This window comes from Dasypus novemcinctus, chromosome 29, assembly GCF_030445035.2.
Source record: "Dasypus novemcinctus isolate mDasNov1 chromosome 29, mDasNov1.1.hap2, whole genome shotgun sequence".
NCBI classification, from domain to species: domain Eukaryota; kingdom Metazoa; phylum Chordata; class Mammalia; order Cingulata; family Dasypodidae; genus Dasypus; species Dasypus novemcinctus.
This window is the reverse complement of record NC_080701.1, coordinates 7,278,893-7,294,628: the sequence shown is the minus strand read 5'-3', so window position 1 is coordinate 7,294,628 and position 15,736 is coordinate 7,278,893. Positions and strand designations below refer to the sequence as shown.

Below are 15,736 nucleotides of genomic sequence, written 5' to 3'. Positions count from 1 at the left end.
CCTAGACAAATATATTTCCAATCCTGACTTCCTCTGAGATGGCTGACTGGATCCATAAGGTGGAGGCCTAGTATCCTTAGCAAAGGCTGGTGCAGTTACAGCCTCACCTAGGGCCATGCTTTCCTCGGACCTCACCAGGGAGGGCCCTGATAGAGCCACTCATCTCAGAGCATGCTAACTGGATAGACTGAGTATTTTCCATAACATAATAACTGCTTCCCTTGTGCTTAAGAGTCCAGTCCACAATTGCCCCCTTTCTTTTCCAATTTTACTGTATGTAGAAATGAGAAACCAGGCTGTACCTTACCCACTTGGCTTGGAAATTCCTTCAGGTAAATATTCAAGTTCATTGCTTACAAGTTCTGCCTTCCATCCCTACATCAGAACACAATTTTGACAAGTTCTGTGCCAGTTTCTAAGAACTAAGTTTCTTTCATGGTCTCACCAGAAGCACTTCTAAAATCCGTATTTCTGCCAAAAGTCTCTTCAAGGTAACCAAGGTTTCTTCTACCCAGTGCCTCATAATTTTCCCATCATCTACCCATTACCCAATTCCAAAGGTGCTTCCACATTTTTAGTTTTTTGTAATACCACTCCATTTTTTGGCACCAAAAACTCTCCTAGGTTGCTATGACAAATACCATACAATGGGTTAGCTTGAACAAAAAGAACTTATTGGCTAACAGTTTTGAGGCTAGAAGTCCAAAAGCAAGGTATCAGCAGGGAGGTGCTTTCTTCCCAGAGTCTGCAGTGTTCTGGTTCTGGCAATCCTTGGGTTCCTTGGCTTCTGCCTCCCATCACATTCCTTACTGTTATTGCCTCTGTGACTTTCATTCCTCTTTATAAGGCCTGCAATAATCTAGTTTAAGATCACTCTCATTCAGTCAGGATACGCCTTAGCTAAAAATGACATCTTTAAGTGGTCCTATTTACATGGGTTCACACCCACAGGACTACAGATTAAAAGCTGTCTTTTCCTGGAGTAAATAACTCAGTCTATCATACAGCCTATCTTATAGCAGCCTGAAGGACTGATCCTAATCACGCATCGATCACCTAACCCAGAACTCTTGACATAGAAGCAACTGGCATGGCCCCTAAAACAATATAAAAACTCTCAAGTCCAGCTCCCTGGAGGAAAAGACTACAGTTGAGGCATACAATTGAGACCTACAGGTGCATTAAACCTGGGAGGAAAGGCTGTAGAGAATTTCCTGGGGAAAGAGGGACATTCAGAGTGTTTGTGTATATGTGGGATTTTATAATGCTACTTGCATGCTCAGGGTTAATACTGTGCTCAGAAAAAACCTGAGAGGAACTGAAGTTTTCATTTTGGCTGTACATTCCACTCACTGCAAAACTGGCTAAGCACTGAAGAAGAGCCCAGGACAAAGCCAGTTTACAAAGACTGGGAGAGAGTTGTTTTTTCCTTTGTTTGTATTAGATCCTCGCATGAAAGGAAATCTTTGTCATAGCACTAGTTGAATACAAGCTAAAAGAATAGATGTCAGTAACTACACAATCAAGGAATAGTCTGTATATAAATAGTTTGGAGAAATCACAACAAATAGACCACTACAGCCTTCATCAATAAGAAAAAAATGATACCCTGGGGGAAGGGGAGAATCTGATTTCCAGTGTTAACACATAAAAAAAATTCAAATGTAAAAATCTCAATAAAAAGTCACAAAGCATACACAGGAACAGGAAAAATGACCTATTCAAAGGAATGAAATAAAGTGACAGAAACCATCCCTGAAAAAAAAAAAAAAAAGAATTGGAATTATTAATGTAAGACATTAAACTCTCTTAAATGAGTTCAGTGAATTAAAGGAAAACATGGAAAAAGACCTATGGAAGATCATGAAAATGACATGAACAAAAGGAGAAATTCAATATAGAGGTAGAATTTTAGAAAGGCTTCAAATTCTGGAGCTGAAAAAGTAGAATAACTGAAATTAAAAAGTTCCCTAGAGGGGTTCAACATCAGATTTGAGCTGGCAGAAGAAAGAATCAGTAAACTTGAAGATAGGAAAATTGTAGTTATTTAGTCTGAGGAAAAGAAAAAAAAATTGAACAGGGCCTAAGGGACTTGTGAAACACCATCAATTGCATAAATAAACATAAACAGAAGTAGAAGAGAAAGGAGCTAAAAGAACATTTTAAGAAATATCTGAAAATCTTTGAAATTTTTTGAAAGACCTTGATATACATGTCCAAGGTGCCAAAGGAACTCCAAATTGGATCAACTCAAAGAGATCCACACCAAAACACATCATAAACATAATCATAATCAAAACACGTCAAGTGCCAAACTTAAAGAATTCTAAAACCACCAACAGTGAAACAACTTACCATATACATGGAATCCTTAATAAGATTACATGTTAATTTCTCATCAGAAACCATGGAAGTCAGAAGGCAGTGGGATGACATTTAATGTTCCTAAAGGAAAGTCTGTCAACCAAGAATTATGTATCCCCAAATGATATTTTATCCTTATAAAATGAGGAAGAAGTTAAGACAGTTAAAAGCTTAGCAAATTTGATACCACTAGATTTGTCCTTCAGTTAATGCTAAAGGAGGTACTTCAGGATGAAAGGAAAGGACACAAGACAATAACTTAAGGAATAATTGCATGGGGAAAAATTAATGTCAATACTACTGTATTTTTAGTTTATAACATGACTTTAATTACAAATTATGGTGGTTTGAAGCTGTATGTGCCTCAGAAAAACATTCTTTAATCTCTTCCTATGGGTGCAAACCTAGTGGAAGTAGGTTCTTTTGATGACTTTACTTCAGTTAAGGCGTTCCCTACCTCAACCAGGATGGGTCTTAATCATATTACTGGAGTCCTGTATAAATAGAATGAATACAGAAAATGAGAGAGAAAGCCACAGAAGCAAGAAGCTGAAATCAGCAAAACCTGGAAGAGAAGGGAGAGACCAGCAGACTCTTCCATGTGCCTTGCCACATGGCCAAAGAACCAAGGATAGCCAGCAGTCAGTCTTCAGGAAAAAAAAATCGTCTTATGATCCCTTGATTTGGACATTTTGTCAGCCTCAAAACTGTACAATACTGTACAAAGAGCTCAAGGATATCAAGAAGGAGACTGGCTTTTCCCATAATCAAATTACTCACTTCGATAGCCGGTTCACCAGATTGGACAAAGGAGAGAATGGTAGTCTAAGCCAGGAAAATTGCCAGCAGATTCTAGAATTTACCATCCACCCATTGGGAGACCAGATCATCACTGCCTCCTTTCCAGAGGAAGAGGACCAGGTAAATTCATGAGAACGTTGGCTCATTTCCAACCAAGAATAAGGAAAAAAGCAAAGATATGAATGGACCAGAACTACTCAGCAGCCAAAGCAACCAACTACACTTTGATTTTCAACTGTAATATGGATAATGGTGACAAGATCTCCTGCAATGAGCTGTTACAGGTGTTATACATGATGGTGGGAGGGAGTATCTCAGAGCAGCCAGCAGCATTGCAGACAGGACCATCCAGAAAGCTGGTCAGGTTGGGGACAGTGCCGTATCTTTCACAGATTTTGTTAAGGTGTTGGTGAAACTCAAGAACAGAAAAGGAGCATCCAATTTATTCACCAAAGAAAGAGACCAAACCCTCTAATGCTTTCCAGTATTTTAGAATTGGAATTTGAGGGTCCTTCCACCAGCCTGACCTCCACCCCAGGGTACTACAGCTGTTGCATGACAACCCCAGATATGTTCTTTCAACACAAACATGCTTTTGGTGTAAACAGGACATTGCAGAATGGTATACTCAGTCTATTTTTTTACAGTATCCATTCAGTCATTCTCATTTCCCTGTTCTGCTGAAAGCTACACACCCATTCAGTCTGAAAATGTGAGAGAGGGGATCATGCCCAAAATCAGCCAGCCAAGTTCTTTTACTGGATGTAGGCTGTAGCCATGCTATCTTCCCTCCAGCTAGGTTTTGGCATATTCCTTAAACCTTTTTTATATGTCCTTTGCTTCCAATTTCTCTGTCACCCAACATACCAATCACTTGGTCTTTCAACTTCCTGCTTTTTATTGAGTCTCAAAAATCCCCTTCTTTTCTACTAGGTGCCCTAAGTTATGCCTGTTAAATAAATTCTGACTTGGCAGGATAGTTCAGAGGTCTGGCAGTTTTTATCTACCTGCAGTCTTAAATGGGTGTCCAGGGTGTTGCCTTTCTAGGAGCTTTTTGGTAACTAACACTTGTCCCAGAAAAATGTGACTGTCTCTTTGTTCCCTGCATTCTGCTCTATCACCAAAGGGCTGCTGGATGGAGATGTTCTTGAAAGGTGGTAGCCTTGGTGAGAGGTATAGTCTTTTAAGTGGCTTGTTCCGGTTACTCTACCTCTGTCCTCTACTCTGTTCCTACATGGGTACTCTTAGTGCAATGTTGACTCTTTAGAAAGTAGCCATATATCTGGAAGTTTCTTAGGTTGGGGGCACCTTCACCACCAGAATGGCTGCTCTAATAATATGTGCTTTAATTCACTACAGGCTACCAAGGCCGTATACCAGAAATAGGTTGGTTTTTACAGTGGGAATTAACTTATAAGCTTACAGTTCTGAAGCCTTGAAAAGTCCAAATCAAAGCACCATCAAAGATGCTTCCTTCCTGAGCTGCAGCTATGGGCAGCCAGGAACATGGCAACATCTGCTCATCTCTCCCCTCTCCTCTGAGTGTCACTGCTTACAGCCTCTGGCTTCTCAGTGGTTCCTCTCAGCTTCTGGCTTCCAGGGCCTTCTCTCTGTTTCTGCATCCTCCTCTTTCCCATTTATCAAGGACTCCAGCAAGAGGACCAAGACCCACCCTGAGCTATGCCCCATTGAAACAATGCAATCAAATAGCCCTCAACTAAATCCAATCCAATCAAAGGGTCCCACACACACAGGAATGGGTGAGTTTAAGAACATAATTTTCTGGGGTCCACAAAAGACTCACAGTACCACAATGTGCTTGAAGACTTTCTCATGGCTTTTGAACAGCGGGGCTGGGCAAGCTGTAAAGCCTCCTGAATCACTCCTCTGCAGCATGGTTTAAGCCTCAGTGTTACGTGCATTGGAATGTTTTCCACTTCACTGTACCAAGTAGAAAGATTAGTGTTACAGAAGAACCTAACTTATCCTAGTTCAAGAGATTTAAAGATCACCCTTGTGTCTTCAGGTTTTGCACAAATTTATCTGTGAACTTTACACTTGGCAACTGATTATCCTAGAATCCATAGTCAGCTCCTAGTACAGGTCCAGAGCATTGAGTGTATTGTAACATTAGCTGCCTGATTATACTCACTTCCTAGCTCCTTGTGTAGGCCTCTGCTAATCCCTTAGGAACTAGGGCTCTGCCACTGGTGGCACAACCTGAGTGGCATTACAGGCCTTTGAACAAGCCAGAACAATTTATCTGCCAAAGTCTGTTTCATTGAGGCCTCATTAAATCAGGCTGTTGCCATCCTCTTGTCTGTCCATATGAATATCCATTCATATACTGGGCTCAGCTGACTTTCTCTGATTAACTGCTTGCTTCCTAGCTTCCTCCTTCCTTGCTTGCTTTGGATGGTTATCCAAGCAGTTCACACAATTCTTAAGGAAAGGAATTACTGAAGAATACCACTGGCAAAGGGACAGGGAAGAGGTAGGGCATGGCAGAGGGGCCAGGCTGGATGGCTCAAGTATAAATGAATGATGAATTCTTTATGAAGTATCAGTTTGACTTGGTGGTTAAGTGATGTAATATAGGAATTGTATAAAAGAGAAGAATTGTCTGATACTGATCTATTAGAGAGATACTTCAGAGACTCCTTGACTTGCATATTTAAAGTTCCTAAGATTATGGCTTCCCTCCCCGCCTTTTGGCTGTATAGCAAACTGATTTAATCCATGGTTGTGCCTTATTGTCCATTAGAATTGTTTTCCTTGATCCATCAAATATTTATCGTTAAAACAGATATAATAATGCCTGAAAGCTAATAAATTCCCATTGTTCAAGCAGAACCATTTCATGGTATTTGCTTTAAGCAGCCTAGGGAACTAAAACAGAAATGTATAAAAAATAATTTAAAAATCTATGGTTTTGGACCAAATGTATAAAACTATAATCTGCAGCAACAGCAAAGGGGGGATGATGTAGAAGAGCATGTTTTGTGTATGCTATTGAAGTTGCTGATATCAATTCAAATGAGATTTTTATAAATTTAGGATGTTAAATTTAACATCCATGGTAAACACAAAATATCTAAACACAAAAGGAAATGAGAAAGGATTCATAATGGTTTATTACAAATAGTCAACTAAATAAAAAGTAGATAGTAATGGAAGAAATGAAGGACAAAAAAGGTGTAAGATTGACAAAAGACAAAATGGCGAAAGTCCCACGTTATCAGTAAGTACTTGAAAAGTATATGGATTAAACTCTTCAGTCTTTAGGCAGAAATGGGCAGAATGGATGCAAAATATAATCCAACTATAGGTTGTTTACAAGAGACTCACTTTAAGCCCAGAGATGCAAATAAGTTGAATGGAAAAGGATGGAAAAAGATATTACATGGAATAGTAATCAAAAAAGAACTAAAGTGGCTATACTAACATCAGAAAAAATTAGACTTTAAGTAGAAAGTATGTGCAAGAGAATAGATATTATATATTGATAAAAGGTCAGTCCTTCAAGAGGATTTAACATTTATAAACATACACATACCTAATAAAGCCTCAAAATATATTAAACAAAAATTGACAAAATCGAAGGGAAAAATTGACAGTTTTATAATAATAGTTGGATATTTGAAAACTCCATATTCAATAATGTATAGAATAACTAGACAGAAAATAAAGGAGGATATAGAGGATGTAAATGCATTGTAATAAGACCTTACAGATATATCCAGAATACTCCACCAGCAACTACAGAATACACATTCTTCTTCAATGCACATGGAACACTCTCTAATATAGACCATATGTTAGGCAAACAAATCTCAATAAATTTCAAAAGACTGATGTCATACAAGGTATCCTCTCTGACCACAATGGAATAAGAATAGAAAACTCACAAATATGTCAAATTTGAATAGCAAACTCTTAACAGTTTTCTTCACTGACAAAACAAATACCATGCAATAATTGGCTTAAACAACAAAAATTTATTGGCTCATGTCTTTGAGGCTAGAAATCCAAAGTCAAGGAAGCAATGCTTTCTCTGAGAAGACTAGGGCATTCTTTGCTGGCTGCTGGTGATCCTTAGTCCTTGGCTTTTCTGTCACATGGCAATGCACATGGCGGCCTCTTTGGCTTCTCTTTTCTCTTCATGTTCTGTTGGCTTCCTGCTTCTGATTGCTTGCTGTGTCTTTCTTTATAAGGCCTTCAGTAAAATTATTAATATCCATCCTATTCAACTGGACCACACCCTAACTGAAGTAACCTCTTCAAATATCCTATTTATAATGGAATCACACCCATTGGAATAGATTAAGTTTAAAAAGATGTTTTTCTGGGGTAATAGTTCCAAGCCACCATAATAATCAATGGATCAAAAAGTACACCATATGGGAAACTGGAAAGTGCTTTGAGCCAAATGAAAATGTAAATACAACATGCCAATGCTTAGGGATGCAGTGAAAATAGTACTCAGAGTAAAATATATAGCTGTAAACACCTGCATTAAAAAAGAAAGATCTCAAATCAACACCCGAACTTAATACTTAATGGAATTAGTAAAACAAGAGCAACCTAAACAAAAAACTAGCAAGAGGGTATGTAATAATAAAGATTAGAATGGATATAAATGAAATGGAGAATAGAGTAATAGAATAGAGAAAATCAACAAAACCAAAAGTTGGCTTTAAAAAATGAACAAAATTGACAAATCTTTAGCCAGACTTACAAAGAGAAAGGAAAGAAGGCTCAAATTACTAAAACCCAAAAGTAAAGTGGGAACATGACTACTAACCTTCCAGAAGTAAACAGGATTCTAAGAGAATATTAGGAACAGTTGTACACCAACAAATTAGATAACCTAGATGCTTAGAAACACATAAACTTAGAAAATTGACTCAGGAAGAAGTATAGAGCCTGAACAGACTATAACAAGTAAAGAGTTGGAATCAGTTCAGGCATATCTTGTTTTACTGTTGTATTAGTCAGCCAAAGGGATACTGATAAAAAATACCAGAAGCCTGTTAGCTTTTATAAAGGGTATTTATCTGGAGTGGAAGCTTACAGTTAGCCATAAAGCATAAGTTACTTCCTTCACCAAAGTCTGTAGCCATGTGTTAGAGCAAGATGGCTGCCTACATCTACCAAGAGTTCAGGCTTCCTGGGTTCCTCTCTTCCTGGGGCTCCATTTCTCTCTGGGCTCAGCCCCTCTGCTAGTTCTACAAGGCCAGCTGTAGACTATCAGGCTCTTTCTCTTCTCAGGGCCTCTGCCATGTCTAAGGAGCCATCTCTGTTCCTCTGTGTTCTTCTGTGTTTTCACTTCCCAGGCTCTAGCTCAAAACTCCCAACTTTGCCATGTCTTTTCTCTGTAAGTTCCCACCCACCAAGGGAGTGGGGACTCAACATCCTATGGATGTGGCCCAATCAAAATCCTGATCATAATTTAATCAATTAAAATTGACACCTCTGACAGACCAGTTTATAAACATAATCCAGTAACTATTTTTGGAATTTATAAACAACCAAACTGCTACAAGTGTGCTTTGTTTTATTGCACTAAGCAGATATTGTGTTTATTTACAAATTGAAGGTTTGTGGCAACCCTGCATCAAATAAGTCTATGGTACCATCTTTCCAACACCATGTGCTCATGCCATGTCTCTTTCACATTTTAGTGAAGATATGTACATTGTCTTTAGAAATAATGCTATTGCACATTTAATACACTACAGTGTAATATAAGCATAACTTTTATATTCACCGGGAAATCAAAACAAGCTGTGTGACTCATTTTATTGTGATATTCACATTATTGCATACATCTCCAAGGAAGGCCTATAAGGAAAATCCTCAAAACTAAAAGCCCAGGGCCATATGACTACACTGGTAAATTCTACCAACATTTAAAGAAAAATTGACACCAATTCTTCACAAACTCTTCCAAGGACAGAAAAGGAGAGAACACTTCCTAATCATTCTCTGAGTCCAGTTTTACCCTAATACGAAAGCCAGATAGATACAAGAAAAGAAAAATACAGACCAAGATTCCTTATGAATATAGATGCAAAAGTCCTCTAACTACCAGCAAACCAAATCCAAAGTCCACTAAAATAATTACACTCCAGAATTCCGGGAAGAAGGAGCATTAGAGAGGCAAAGGGAACACTTCTTTCCCAGAAAAAAACAGCCAGACGACAGGGGAGACTGTGTGGAGGGCTGCTCTGGGGCTCAGGACACCAGAGGAAGGTAAGGCACCACCCAGAGGAGAGAGGGGAGAAGGGAAAGCACCTCCGCTGGCTGTAAAATCCTGATAGAGCTGCAGAAGCAGCAGTGAGCACCAGTTAACAGTCTGCAGACTGCAGTGGCTGTAAACTAAGGGGGTTGCAGGGTCCTCTTCCCAAAGGAAGGGGAGAGGGAGGGACACAGCGTACAGCAAATTCAGATTTTGGCCAGCAGACTTGGTCTGAATTGGAGGGGGTCGCACACGTCAAGGGTGGGGCAGTGACTTTGTTTGCACTGAGCCTGTAGGGAGCTAAAGACAGTCTGCCTTCTCAAACACCCTCCCTACTGCCCTGGACTAGTTGAGGAGGAGGCAGAGGGAGTGAGGGTGCAGCAAGCCAAGGGAAAAGAGCAGCCTCTGGGAAACTTTGCCAGCCTGAGGACATTGCTTCTGCACCGTGCACCACAGAGTTAGACTGAATGCATTCCCCCCAGCAACTGGGGTCTGGGCTGAGAGGTCTGCCAAAGTGTGCCATCCTCTGGCTAGAACAGAAAAGTGCATGAAAAGGGGAAAATAATAATAAAACAAGAAACAGGTGCCTTTATTGCCCCCCTCGCCAAGGTCCTTGGAAATTGACCTGCACTCTATTACTGGGTCCTTAGCTGGTTTAAGCAGTTAAAGAGGGATCATTCAAAATATCTACAACAAGTTGAAACAGCCAAAGAACAGTGGTAGCACACAGCTACTACTAATGTTAAGAGAGAGACTGAACATCAGAATAAACTCAGCCTCAGAATCAGATGCCCAAGCATCAGCAAAAACTTACAGCCATACAAAGCAAAAGGAAGATATGACTAAGGCAAATGAACAAATCAAAGCTCCAGATGAGACACAGGACTTGAAATTGCTAATCAATGAGTATCATATAAATCTCCTAAATCAAAGCATGGGGTTAAAGGACAACATGGCTAAAGAAATAAAAGACATAAGATGACACTGGGTGAGCATTAACAAAAATTTGAAATCTTGGATGGAAAATTAGAGCTTATGGGATGGAAAAACACAATAAGTGAGATTAAAAATACAATGGGGCAGACAATAGCAGATTTGAAATCATGGAAAAATTAGTGATATAGAGGAAAGAACACTGAAATTGAAAAGAGACAAGAATAGAGAGAAAAGAATGAAGAAAATTGAGCAGGGGCTCAGGGACTTGAATGATCGTATGAAGTGCTTCAACATGTATGATGGAAGAAGAGAAGGGAAAAGGGGCCGAAAGAGTATTTGAGGACATAATGGCTGAAAATTTCCCAACTCTTATGAAAGACATGAATATATGTGTCCAGGAAGCACAGCATATTCCAATTAGAATATATCCAAATTAGATCTACCCCCAAACACATAATATTCAGAATGCCAAATGTCAAAGATTAAGAGAAAATGCTGAAAGTAACAAAAGAATAGCAAAATATCACAAGGGACATCCAATAAGACTTAATGTGGATTTCTCTTCAGAAATCATGGAGGCAAGAAGGTAGTGGTATAATATAATTAAGGCACTGAAAGAGAAAAACTGCCAGCCAAGAGTTCTTTATCCATCAAAACTGTCCTTAATTATGACAGTGAGTTTTAAATAGTCAACAATACACAGAATCTAAGAGAGTTCATAAACTAGAATCCAGCTCTGCAGTAAACTCTAAAGGAAGTTCTGTAACCAGAAAAGACAAGATGAGAGAGAAGCTTGGAGGAGAGTTTAGAAGTGAAGACTATCAGAAAGGGTGACCAAAATGTAAAAAGGCAGACAAAAACAAGATATAACATATGAATGCCAAAGGATAAAATGGTTGAAGTACTGCTTTTACAGTAATAACATTGAACATTAGTGGGTTAAAGTCCACAATCAAAAAGCATAGGCTAACAGAATGAATAGGAAAACACGAGCCATCCATATACTGTCTGCAGGAGACTCATCCCAGATGCAAGAATGCAAATAGACTTGAAAGTGAAGGGTTGGAAAAAGATATTTCACACAAATAGTAACTAAATAGGACAGGGATAGCTATACTGGTTTCAGAAGAAAAAAAAAAAGACTTTAAATGCAAAAAATTGATAAGTGATGCAGAAGGCCATTACATATTAATAAAAGGCACAATCCGCCAGGAAGGAGTAACAGTCACAAATATCTATGCCTCTTAACAGGGTGCTCCAAAATACATGAGGCAAACTCTGACAAAACTGAAAGGAAATATACACCTCTACAATATAGTTGGAAACTTCAATACACCACTGAGATCAATAGCTAGAACAACTACACAGATCAAAAAGGAAACAGAACTTGAACAATATGATAAATTAGCTGGACCTGACTTATACACAACATTGTACCCTAAATCAGCAGTTTAAATGTTCTTCTCAAGTGTTTATGAATCTTTCTCCAGGATAGACCACATGTTGGGCCACAACACAGCTCTGAATAAATTTAAGATGGTTGAAATTACACAAAGCACCTTCTCTGAGCATAATGTAATGAAGCTGGAAATAGGCAGGAAAGGGGAATATTTGCATATATACAATGGCTAAACAACATAATCCTAAACAATTGGTGTGGCAAAGAAGAAACTATAAAGAGGCATTAGTGGATATCTTGAGATGAGGTAAAATGAGAACACAACATATCAAAGCTTATAGGATACAGTGAAGGCAGTGCTGAGAGGCAAATTTATAGCCCTAAATGCCTATATTAAAAAAAGAAGAGAGAGCTATTAATAAAATCAAATCTCTTACTGAACAACTGGAAAAAGTAGAAAAAGAAGAGCAATGTAATTCCAAAGTAAGCAGAAAGAAAGATATAACAAAGATTACAGCAGACATAAATGAAAGTGAGAACAACAACAACAACAAACAGAAAAATCAACAAAACCAAAAGACGGTTCTTAGAGAAAATCAATAAAACTGATGTTCCTTAGCAAGACTAACAAAGAAAAAAAAAAAAAAGACTGCAAATAAATAGAATCAGGAATGAAAGGGGGGACATTAAGACTGATCCCACAGAAATAAAAGGATAAGAAGATATGAGAAATTATATGCTAACAAATTAGACAACCTAGATGAAATGAACAAATTCCTAGAAATGCACAGACAACTTACATTGACTCTACAAGAAATATAGGAACTCAATAAACCAGTTACAAGTAAAGAGATTGAATCAGTCATCAAAAATCTTTCAACAAAAAAGAAGTCCAGGACCAGAAAGCTTCACAGGTGAACTCTTCCAAACATTCTGAGGAGAATTAATAACAATCCTGTTTAAACTTTTCCAAAAAACTTTAAAGGTGCAAAACTTCTCAACAAAATACTTGCAAATCAAATCCAACAGTATATTAAAACAATTATACATCATGATCAAGTGGGTTTTATTCCTGGTATACAAGGTTGGTTCAACATGAAAATCAATGAATACACCACATTAACAAATTGAAGGGGGAAAAAACCACATAATCATCTTGACGGATGCAGAAAAGGCTTTTAACAAAATACAGCCTCCTTTCTTGATAAAAACACATCAAAAGATAGGTATAGAAGAAGAATTCTTCAACATAATAAAGGGCATATATGAAAATCCCACAGCCAACATCATGTTCAATGGGGAAAGGTTGAAAGCTTTCCTTCTAAGATCAGGAAAAAGACAAGGATACCTACTGTCACCACAGCTAATCAACATTGTGCTAGAAGTTACAGCTAGAGCAATTAGGCAAGAAAAAGAGTCAAAGGCATCCAAACTGGAAAAGAGGACGTTAAACTCTCACTATTCAGATTACCTGATCCTAGATTTAGAAAATCCTGAAATATCTACAACAAAGCTATTAGAGATAATAAATGAGTTCAGCAAATTGGCAGAATGCAAGATCAACATACAAAAATCAGTAGCCTTTCTATACACTAGTAATGAGCAAGATGAGGAAAACAAGAAAAAAAATCCATTTAAAACAGGAATTAAAAAAAAAGGGACTCAAATATCTAGGAATTCATTTAACCAGGAATGATGTAAAGGATTTGTATTCAGAAAACTACAAAACACTGCTAAAAGAAATCAAAGAAGACCCAAACAAATGGAAGGACATTCTGTGTCCATGGATTAGAAGAATAAACATTGTGAAGATGTCAATTCTATCTAGGTTGTTTTATAGATTAATGCAATACCAATAAAATTCCAACAACCAACTTTATAGAAATAGAAATGTCAATTACCAAATTCATTTTGAAGAGAATGGGGTCCCAAATAGCCAAAAACATCCTTAAAAAGGAAGAGTAGTCAGAGAACTCATGCTTCCTAACCTTTAAGTATATTACGAAGCTACAGTGGTTGAGACAGCATGGTATTGGCATAAAGACAGACACATTGATTGATGGAGTTTTAGCGCAGGTCCATCTCACAGTGGGTCCCTGGACCTATTCTATGGTGATTTCCCCAGTTCCAGAATGCATAACTGGAATAGACATACTCAGTAACTGGCAGAATCAGTTTGTATTCCTGACTTGTGGAGTGAGGGCTATTTTGGTTGGAAAGGCCAAGTGGAGGCCACTAGAAGTTCCCCTACCTAGGAAAATAGTAAGTCAAAAGCAATTAATGGATTCCTGGAAGGATTGCAGAGATCAGTGCCACCATCAAGGCTTTGAAGGATGAAGGAGTTCTGATTCCCACCACATTCCCATTCAACTCAACTTGTTGGCCTATGCAGAAAACAGATCTTGGAGGATGACAGTAATTATTGTAAACTTAGCCAGTGGTGACTCCAATTGCAGCTACTGTTCCAGATGTGGTATCATTGTTTGAGCAAATCAACACATCCCCTCACAACTGGTATGCAACTATTGATCTGGCGAATCCTTTTTTCTTAATTGCCATTAGTAAGTATCACCAGAAACAGTTTGCTTTCAGCTGGCAAGGCCAGCAATATACCTTTGCTGTTCTGCCTCAAGGGTATATCAACTCTGCAGCCCTATGACTGCAAGTCTGCAGGGATCTTGATCATCTCTCCCTCCCACAATATATCACACCTGTCCATTATATTGATGACATCATGCTGATTGGACCTAGTGAGCAAGAAGTAGAAATTACTCTAGACTTTTTGGTAAGGCATTTATATGACAGAGGATGGGAGATAAATCCAACAAAAAATACAGGCGCCTTCCACCTCAGTGAAATTTCTAGATGTCCAGTGGTGTGGGCACCTTCTAAGGTGAGGGATAAGCTGTTACATCTGGCCTCTTCTACAACCAAAAAAGAAGCACGTTTAGTTGGCCTCTTTGGATTTTGGAGACAACACATTCCTCATTTGGGTATGCTGCTCCAGCTCATTTACCAACTGACCAGAAAAGCTGCTAGTTTTGAGTGGGGACCAGAACAAGAGGAAGTTCTGCCACAGGTGCAGGTTGCTGTGCAAACTGCACTGCCACTTGGGCCATATGATTCAGCAGATCCAATAATGCTGCAAGTGTCAGTGGCAAATAGAGATGCTGTCTGGAGCATTTGGCAGGCCCCAACAGGAGAATCACAATGTAGGACCCTTAGGAATTTGGAAGCAAAACCTTGCCACCTCTACAGATAACTACTTTCCTTTTGAGGAACAGCTTTTGGCCTGCTACTGGGACTTATTAGAGACTGAATGCTTAACCACGGACCACCAAGTTACCATGAGACCTCAATTACCTATCATGAGCTAGGTATTGTCTGACCCACTAAACCATAAAGTTGGGGATGCACATCAGCACTCCATCATAAGGTTGAAGTGGTATATATGAGATAGGGCTTGAGTGGGTCCCGAAGGCACAAGTTACATGAGGAAGTGGCCCAAATGTCCATGGCCACCACTCCTGCCACAGTAACTTTTCTTTTCCAGCTCATAGTTATGGCTTCTTGGGGAGTCCCTTACAATCAGTTGACTGAAGGAAAAGAAAACTCAGGCCTGGTTTACAGATGGTTCTGCACAATATGCAGGTACCACCTCAAAATGGACAGCTACAGCACTGTAGCCCCTTTCTGGACGCCCCTGAAGGACAGTGGTGAGGGGAATTCCTCTCAGTGGGTGGAACTTGGAGCAGTGCACCTGGTTGTTCATTTTGCTTAGAAGGAGAAATGGCCATAGGTGTGTTCGCTCACTGATTTCATGGATTGTTGCTAATGGTTTGATTGGATAGTCAGGGACTTGGAAGGGACATGATTGAAAAATTGGTGACAAAGGTCTGGGGGAGAGATATGTGGATAGACATTTCTTACTAGGCAAAAAAACAACAGCAACATGAAAATACTTGTGTCCCAGGTGAATGCTCGCCAGAGGGTGA

At 39.0% G+C, this 15,736-nt stretch overlaps 1 protein-coding gene and 1 pseudogene across 2 annotated transcripts in view; both read left to right on the top strand.

Annotated features, from left to right (window-relative positions):
* The window catches only part of TUSC3 (tumor suppressor candidate 3), a 245,212-nt gene that overhangs the window by 221,143 nt on the left and 8,333 nt on the right, over positions 1-15,736 (top strand). The window lies entirely within an intron of this gene.
* LOC101415916 (calcineurin B homologous protein 1 pseudogene) lies at positions 2,872-4,604 on the top strand (annotated as a pseudogene).